The 8,223-nt window shown below is 50.4% G+C and overlaps 1 long non-coding RNA gene across 2 annotated transcripts; it reads left to right on the forward strand.

The window, feature by feature from the left end:
• Positions 1-4,174: 4,174 nt before the first annotated feature.
• LOC116081101 lies at positions 4,175-7,408 on the forward strand. 2 transcript variants are annotated; one of them, XR_004114713.1, is made up of 4 exons: positions 5,131-5,184; positions 5,307-5,616; positions 6,381-6,722; positions 6,852-7,408. It is a non-coding gene; the product is annotated as an uncharacterized LOC116081101 (long non-coding RNA). The 2 variants fall into 2 exon arrangements; XR_004114714.1 differs by lacking the exons at positions 5,131-5,184; positions 6,852-7,408 and adding an exon at positions 4,175-4,215 and having other exon boundaries at positions 6,381-6,572.
• Positions 7,409-8,223: the final 815 nt, after the last annotated feature.

An 8,223-nucleotide genomic window follows, 5' to 3' on the forward strand; every position in this document is an offset into this window, starting at 1 on the left:
CTCTGTGTATGGAAATGCTTCTAAGGATGCCTGGCAGCCTGGAACAATTATGTAGAACACGGCTGAAGTAACATTACCGGACAGAAAGAGAACAGAGCGGGAAGGTCAAAGGACCTGTCCTTCCCCGGTGCCATCAGAGGAGTGCCAGGGGCCTGCCAGTTACTGCTCTATTTCTGAGATTCCAAGAAGGAATATGTCATCTTCTAGCACACTGTCAGGGAGAAGAATTATCCTACAGAAGCACAAAAATAACACAAGTCTCTGATTTCTCGTCCCTAGTAAGAAATGCTAGACGATGTCAGAGCCGGGTGTGTCGCTACCGGAGAGGAGTCCAGCCTGTGCTTCCAGAAGGCTCTCCTGGGAGATGGATGAATGGAAGGCTACAACTTCAAATAAGCTGAGGGAAGGATGGACCAGATCAAGGTGTGATCCAGCCTGGACACTAAACAAATGGTTGGGGTTGAAGCCATGGATGTGTTCATGAGTGGCCAGAGATGCGGGTTGAAGGGCAGAGGAAGCTAGGATGACACTGGGGTATAGAAGCATGTCAGGGAACTGAGGGCCACCAGACAGGAGCAGGAAAGACTGGGACAGGAACCAGGTTGGGAGTAGCAAGAGTGTATCTGAGATCCATGATGGGCAGACTGGGTCCTTATACCCATGGTACTTAGGCTGAGGGAAAGAATAAGAACAATAGCTATGTCTGTAGGCCCTGCCGTGCCAACAATGGTAGCTGTGTCTGGGCGAGGAGGAGCTTAAAAGCAGGCTCCATGTTTTTCCTCGGCAGGTCTCAGGCCCTTGTGACCAAGTATCAGTGGGTCATGCCAACAGTGGTTTCCTCCTGTCTCCTATGACTCCTTTCCTGCCTCCCATGGCTCCCACCACCCTGCCTCTCAATACCTCCCACCTGCCCCCTGTGACTCCCACCTGCCTCATGTGGCTTCCATCTGACTTGTTCCCCATAGCTCCCACCTGCCTTCCATGGCTCCCCTTCTTCTGGGCTGACTTCCCGCCTCCCTCCCTCCGCATTGGCATTAGCACAGATTTCTTGGAGGACAGGAGCCAGGCAGGAAAAGCACTGCTCCTTCCAGACCACCCAGCTGGCTCTCTCCTAGCCATCAATTACTCTGTCTGCCTGGATGGATTTTCTGCCCTGTGTCGTCAGCACTCCCAACTTTTCCCAGGGACCAGAGGTCAAAGCTGAACCAATTAATTTGAACTCGTCATTCCACAGTTAATAACTTCCCGACACCAAGCTCCTTCGGCGGGCTTCACCGGCAGGCTGATGGATTGATGATGTTTTGCTAAGGTTTATTGTGTTTTTCTTCTGCCCTGTACGAGGTGGAGGTGGGGAGAGGGGTGTTCCCCAGGGAACAATTAAGGCTCTTTACTTCTGTGCCAGATTTAAGATCTCAGGGAGCTACACCTGTGTGCTGGATTAGCTGGGGGGACACAGCCATGGCACCCCCTTGCCATACGAGGCCTTATGAACGGACCCTGTGAAAGGTTGGATTGCTGTTCCTTCTGGGAATCATTGCTTCCATCTGCCATCGCAATGATAGGAACATTTACATATTTTAAAGGTCAGACTGAAGGCTGAGTAGGAACGCATACAGGCTCTTTGCTGGTCTGTGCATCAGACAAGGAGATGGCAGAGGTAGCCACTGGTCACTCAGGAGCTAATTTAAGGATCATTAATAGGCGGAGAGAGTGAGAGGGAACCAATCCCACGAGCTCCCGCAACAGCGCCACCTTCAGGGCAGATGCCAGGAGTGGGAGAGCCTGCCCCTGGGAGGGAGCCAAGGCTCACTTAGGCAGAGGCCATGGTGGGTCCTCCTTCTGATATCTGGGCATTCCTCAGTGACATGTGTCAAGATGCCTGTAGATATGGTATAAGTCTCAGTGTGATTCAGATAAGTGGACAGTCTAGAGTCTTATTAAATATAGGGCAGTAAAATAGAAATAAGATAACAAACACAGTATTGTAATGAGCCAGTGGGCTATACCTGCAATTTTTTTCCCTCTCAGATTGATAGCAGCACCTATGGCCCTAAGGTACAGAGTTGAATGTCAGAAAATTGTTAAAGTTTTTTTCTTCTTATTTTAGCACATGGATCTTGGCTTGGGACTTGCCCAAATTTCTTCCTCCTATAGAACCTTTAAGGTGCTTCGTTAATTTATTTAAAACTGCTATTTAATTTCTCTGTTCAAATACCCACCTCTGCATGTTTTTGCATAAACGTGAGCACGTGCCCAAGTTGGCGCAGCCCTCCCCTTTGCCTCTTGCTTTGTGTGTCTCCCCTGCACTGCCTTCCCTCCTAACCCCAGATGGGATGCGGCTTCCTGCTCTAAATGATGATTTATGCTGCACTGTGTGTGCAGAGCTCTGCAGTCGCATTGGCTTCCACCTGCCTAACCTCATTTGGTGCTCTGGGGGAACCCCGCGGGAAGGCAGAACGGGACTCAATGTGCACTCCACAGAAGGTAAGGGGCTCTGCAGGAGGAAATGGTTCCCCTGGGCCCTCCTGGCAGACCCCAGGAAGCCTGGAAAGTGGCCAGAGCTGCATGACTGCCTCCTGCCACTGCCTAGAGCAGAGTTAGGCCTGCAAATGGCACTGAGCATGTTGTAGGGCATTTGGCCTGCCTCCAAGTGACCATAGGCAAAAGGTTCAAGCTTGGCGGAGGGGTGCTCCAACCTGTCTCCATCTCACAGTGTGTCTATGTTCAGAGGCCAAGGGAGGCAGCACAGCATTTGGAAGGTCACCCAGTGTGGGGCACTCCTATAAATCTGGTCTCTCATTGCTATATGGGGTGTCGGGACAGAGCCCATGGACCTTGCTGTGGCCCCATGGCACGATGTCCTGCACTTGAAAAGCCTTTAAATACCCTTTGCTCCTGAGCAGAGCCAAAAGGAATCACCAGGCTGGCTAGCTTAGTGTCTAAGCCATTGCCTTGGCTGTAGCTCTTTCTCTGCATTCCCTTGCTCACCCAATATCCCGCTGGCAGGAGTTTCATCTCCAAGCAGGAAGGCAGAAGAGTGTAGGAATTTGGCTTTGCCCTTGCCTGCCTACCTGCCCAGGTGTCCCTCTCCCCAGGCTAATGTTTAGAAGAAGACCCTTCACAGAAGGGTCCAACGGAAATGCTAGCTGGTGGGGCTTTACCCTTGGGAATGAATAGACTTTGGTTCCTAAGCAACAGGCATGGCCAGTGAGGAGTCTCAAGGTCCTTTTAGTCTGCGAGCAGCAGTGATGTCAGCTCCATGGACTAAAAGCACTCACTCCCAGGCTACACCCTCTCCCTGACCTACAGTCTCCACTTGGATGATCTGGCTGCCGCAGTAGGAGCCACAGGAATGCTGTCTTCTTTGTTTTTCTCAAGCCAGGATGAGTGGCTATGGCCTCCTTGGGCTCCTCGGGCTGAACTGGGGATGGCCTTTAAAAACAGGAGCATCTGAGCTGCAAGCTAGCCAAAGACAGAAAAGATGGAGACAGTGTGCCTGGGATGGATCGTTCCAAGCTATCCTCCACATAGCCACTGTTGTTGTCAGGCCTTCCTCCTGTGGTTGTCAGGAACCAAATTCTATTCATTCCCAAGGATACAGCCCCAGCTAGCTAGGCAGATTCTTTGGGCTCTTCCGAGAAGGTCCTCTCTTGAACACTTGGCACTGGCTGTTGGATGAGCCTTTGCAGCCTCTTGAGGTCTTATCATTGCGGACAAGTTACCATAGGCTGAAGCAAAGCCACACTACCTCAGCACATATGTCCCTCTGATGATTCAGTGGGCCAGGGCCTGCCTAGAACCAACATAGAAATGACCCCTCGTCCCCAGTGGTGGTAGGGGGCTCCCTTAATCATTCATTACAGGGCTAAGGAGGCATGGAAAGTATGTGGAGGAGTACTGGAGCCCTCTTAGCCAAAAAATCTACCATATTTTCTGAACCCTTGACAAAGGTTCCTACACGGGACCCCACAGAGATTTGCCTACCCGGCGATTGGAACACATCAGGACTGAGAGACAATAACCACCACCATCCCGTCCACATACTGTGCACCAGGGGAGGGCCAGAAAGAGACCTCTCCTACCTTGTGGAATGAGCAGACAAAGCTCTCCAGGCCTCTGTGAGCCAACAAGGATTACCATGGATATTGCTGAGGTCCTCACCAGTTGTATAGGACCATGGCCCGAAAGAAGCTGGTATTCGATAGGATGCATGGGGTAGGGAGCATTACAGCTACCCCTAATGTCCTTGTGGCTTTCTCTGGAGGAAGCAAGGGATCTTTCTGTCCCTCAGAAGGTTTTGGGTATCTGCCACCAGACCAATCAGGAGACATTTTAAACAGACCCCAGGAGTGTAGACTCACCTGGATTCTAAGCCATTACTGTCTTCAGGACACTGATGGGAAACATGGCACAGGTTTGCCTCATGCCCTCCCTGGTAGCCATATATTCATCCTGGGGTTTCTCAGTTATTTCAATATTGGCCCTTTACGTGTCGTTGGGGATCAAACTCAGTATGTAGCAAGAGTTCTAATCACTTAGCTATACCTCAGCCATAGAAAAGATTCCTTTCTGGATATGCTTTGCCCAACAAGTAGCTACATCGTCAGTATTGTCACAGGAGGTTTAGGAACCATCTAGTACAGTGGCCTTCAACCTTCTTAATGCTGTGACCCTTTAATACAGCTCCTCATGTTGTGGTGACCCCTAACCATAAAATTATTGTAATTTTGATACTAGTATGTAATGTAAATATCTGGGTTTCCAACAGTCTTAGGAGACCCCTGTGAAAGGTTCATTCAACCCCCAAAGGCGTTGAGACCTACAAGTTGTGAACTACTGATCTCGTGACTCTAGAAAGCTTGTCACCAGAGGTCACTACCTTGCCCACATTCCAGTCTCCACGTGAGGCTCTGGCACATCCTATCTTGGCCATTCAGCTGTTTTTCTCTAGATATCAGACCCGTGGTTATTTTAAACCCTGCAGTTAAAATCCACATGATGGCATAGTGGTCTGATGAAACCTTGTGTTTTCATTCTGAGAAGCTCACTCCAGGGTCATCCTCCCTGGAATTTCAGAACTTTCTCAGCCAACTTCTGTGTACTTGTTCATGGTTCTAGAAGTTTCTCGAGGCAGGGGCTCTGACCTGAGCTCATAGGGTGGTAGTGGGATGTGGGTGATGGCAGGTAAGCTATGGGCTGATGGCTGGCTTCTTCCACTCCCACCTCTTTCCCGTGTGTTTATGAGTCCTCAAGGCCCCGAACCTGCCTCTCATCAATGCATTCTACATGTCACATTCTCTCCCCAGAGGCGGCTCAGGAGCGTGATGAAAACCACCTCGGGGCTTTTTGTGAGCTGCACAAAGGAGCCGGTGGTGGGGAAGTCACAAAAACTCTGTGTGTGTGACATCAGTGAGCCTAATTAGAGCTGCATTGACAGCCCTAGAGAAGGTACTAAGGAGGCCAGAGTGGGAAGGGAAGAGTCATGGGATCCTAGCTCAAAGAAAACAGCTCTGAGAACATAGGCTTTGCGGAGGTCCACTCCCCAGATCTGCTCTGAACTCCAGGCCTGGTTGTCTTCACCTCCATAGGAAGCTCGCCTTACCTCACAGCCCTGGTGTGAGTACCACTCAGGAAGGTGCCATGGGGCTGATACCTGGTCAGTATGGCTGACTTCTATCATGATAGGGAGGACAAGGCAGAAGCTGGGAGAGTCCGGTGGATCTACCTGGTTCGTCAGGCATCCCATTTGCCTCTTAGCCCACAGTGAGCCTCACTGGTTTGCTTAAATAAAGCAGGATGATAAGATGTGGTAACTTTAATGTCAACCCTCTGTGTCAGAGGCACTGGGCTGGCAGGAGCTGCAGACTTGTAGAAAGTACATCTTTCTAAAGAAGGGACAGTGACCCACCTCGTTATGAAGCTGAGGTTGTGGAGGCTTGGGGCCACCCAGTGACCCCAAACTTCTCTTTGAGCACCTGTTTTGGCCTAGGCTGCTCCGTTCAAGTGGTTCTGGATCATGTTCCCCACCCCACAGAGGTCACAGGCTCAAAGTCCATAGCAGGGGCTCACCTGGAGCCCCAGAGGGGCAGAAGGAGATGGACAAAGGTGAACATGAAGGACACTCAGCACTATGGACCTTGAGCTGTAAATCCCTCCAAACTCTGGAGCGCTGGCCTCTCAGATATTGTCAGGATCTGGGGGAGTTGAAGAAGGTATCAGGGAGTTTCTGTAAGCATGTTACAGTGTTCCCACATGTGACCCTGAGGGGGCTACAGAGAAGGGGCCTGGGCTCTAAAGTCCATCGTTCCTTCACTCCTGACTCTGACACTTTTCCTTCAGCCTTCGACCTTTGACCCCTCTATCTTCTATCTCCCATCCAGGTTGCTCAGCCTAGGGGCTGCTGACCTGTTCGCTGCGGCAGGACCATCCTACCGACAAATGTGATCACTGTGTCCAGCATCAGCCTTGCCCTCCATGCGATAAACCCTTTGTTCCCACCTAGATGTGTTAGCCAGGTGTCCCTAAACCCTCTTAGTGCCCTGGGGTGATAAAATCATGCCACCTAGAACCAACGGCTTAGCCTCATTTTTAACTGTGCTAACACACTTCTCTGCAACACTACCAGAGTGAGCCACGAGTAACAATAGCAAACACGTGGTCCCAGAGCCTGTCCCGGGCTGTCACATTCATTAGTCCCTGTGAGACTCGCAGCAGCCTACGAGGTGGGAATTACTGTCACCCCCACTTTACATGCACAAAAACCCGAAGCAGGAGTAATTTGGGGATACGACAGAATTTTAAGTGCTTGATTGTATGGGCCTCTCCCTCAGTCCTGTTTTGTCATTTGTCAGGGATGGGAAGGCGCCAGAGACAACCTTGAAGAGTCAGATCTGGCAAGGCTGCAGCTACCATGAGGCCCTCCAGCCACCATGTGTGACCCTTCACCTACACACAATTCAACAGGCATTCCTGAGAGCCCTCTTTTCTCCTGGATCCCACTGTTTCTTATGGCTGTCGTAAAGGGGGAAAGGAAACCCATGCCAGCTAATTGTAGGTTCTGCCGAAGCAGAGTTCGAGGCGTCAGCATTGAAACCAGCTTATTATCGATCAGCAAAGACAGGCCTGCACACGGCCAGCCTTTGTTACGCGACGACGGCTGACATCGCTGCGTTGTTTTTCAGCTGGTAATTCCTTAAAGACTGAGACAATAGTCGTTTAATATCGTTTGCTCAAATGAACAGTTCCCCCAGCAAATAATAATAATAAAAAAATGTCCCCAAGAAGCCAATTAGACTCTGCAGCTTGTACCCAGCGACGGCCTTTTTAATAGACGCCCTTTTTACAAGCACAGCTGTGTCACCCAGATGAAAAATCGGCCCCCCTTTTGCTGCTGATATGTAAATAAATGCAGGCGATTGCATATGTAATAGCTCTCTTCCATCAACCGGCTTTAGAAACCCGGTAGGAATACTTCAGATAAAGGAGCAATTTGTGGAAGAGATTTTTCTAAAGAGACTGAGGAGGGGTTGTGGAGGGAGGGGAAGACGAGGGATGGTAAGGGTCAAGAAATGTGACAGAGCCCAAGAGAAAGCACAGCTTTCCAGGAACAAGTGTATCTGCCAGGATTTTATTTGCATGGATGCCGGAACAAGTATACAAGCCACAGCAATTCTCAATTTGGGGGTGCACACACCTCTTCGGGGTCTCTGGTCCCTGGGATCTCTTCTCTACAAAGTTCAGGGTTCTGCATATATATCCGGGGGTTCAGAGACCTCTGAAGTCTGGGTTTGCATCCTAAATCAAGATCACAAGAGACTTTGGGGGCAAGGGAACTCCACTGGGGCAATTCTGTCCCCAGGGACTTGTAGCAATGTATGGTGGTATTGTTAGAGAGAGAACAAGCATCTCTTAGGTACAGGCCAGGACTATTTCTCCATACAGGGCAGCTCTGTTAACAAGGAGCCACCTAACTTGGGTCTCTGTGCTGGGGCTGAGACATGAGCTGGGAGGGGTTTGCAGCGGACCCCACACAAGTGTCCTTCTAACCACTTTGCTCTTGTATACGGGGAAACCGAAGCCCAAAGCAAGACAGAGGGTTTTACTTTTGCCCAGGTCTTGCTGTTCATAGAGATAGGTCAGATTTGAACAGTGCAACCTGCCAGCCTGCACCCATGCCATGCTGGTCTCCTGGCTCAGCAGGTATCCATGAAGGCCCCTGGTGAC

This window comes from Mastomys coucha, unplaced genomic scaffold (genome assembly GCF_008632895.1).
Source record: "Mastomys coucha isolate ucsf_1 unplaced genomic scaffold, UCSF_Mcou_1 pScaffold11, whole genome shotgun sequence".
NCBI lineage: Eukaryota > Metazoa > Chordata > Mammalia > Rodentia > Muridae > Mastomys > Mastomys coucha.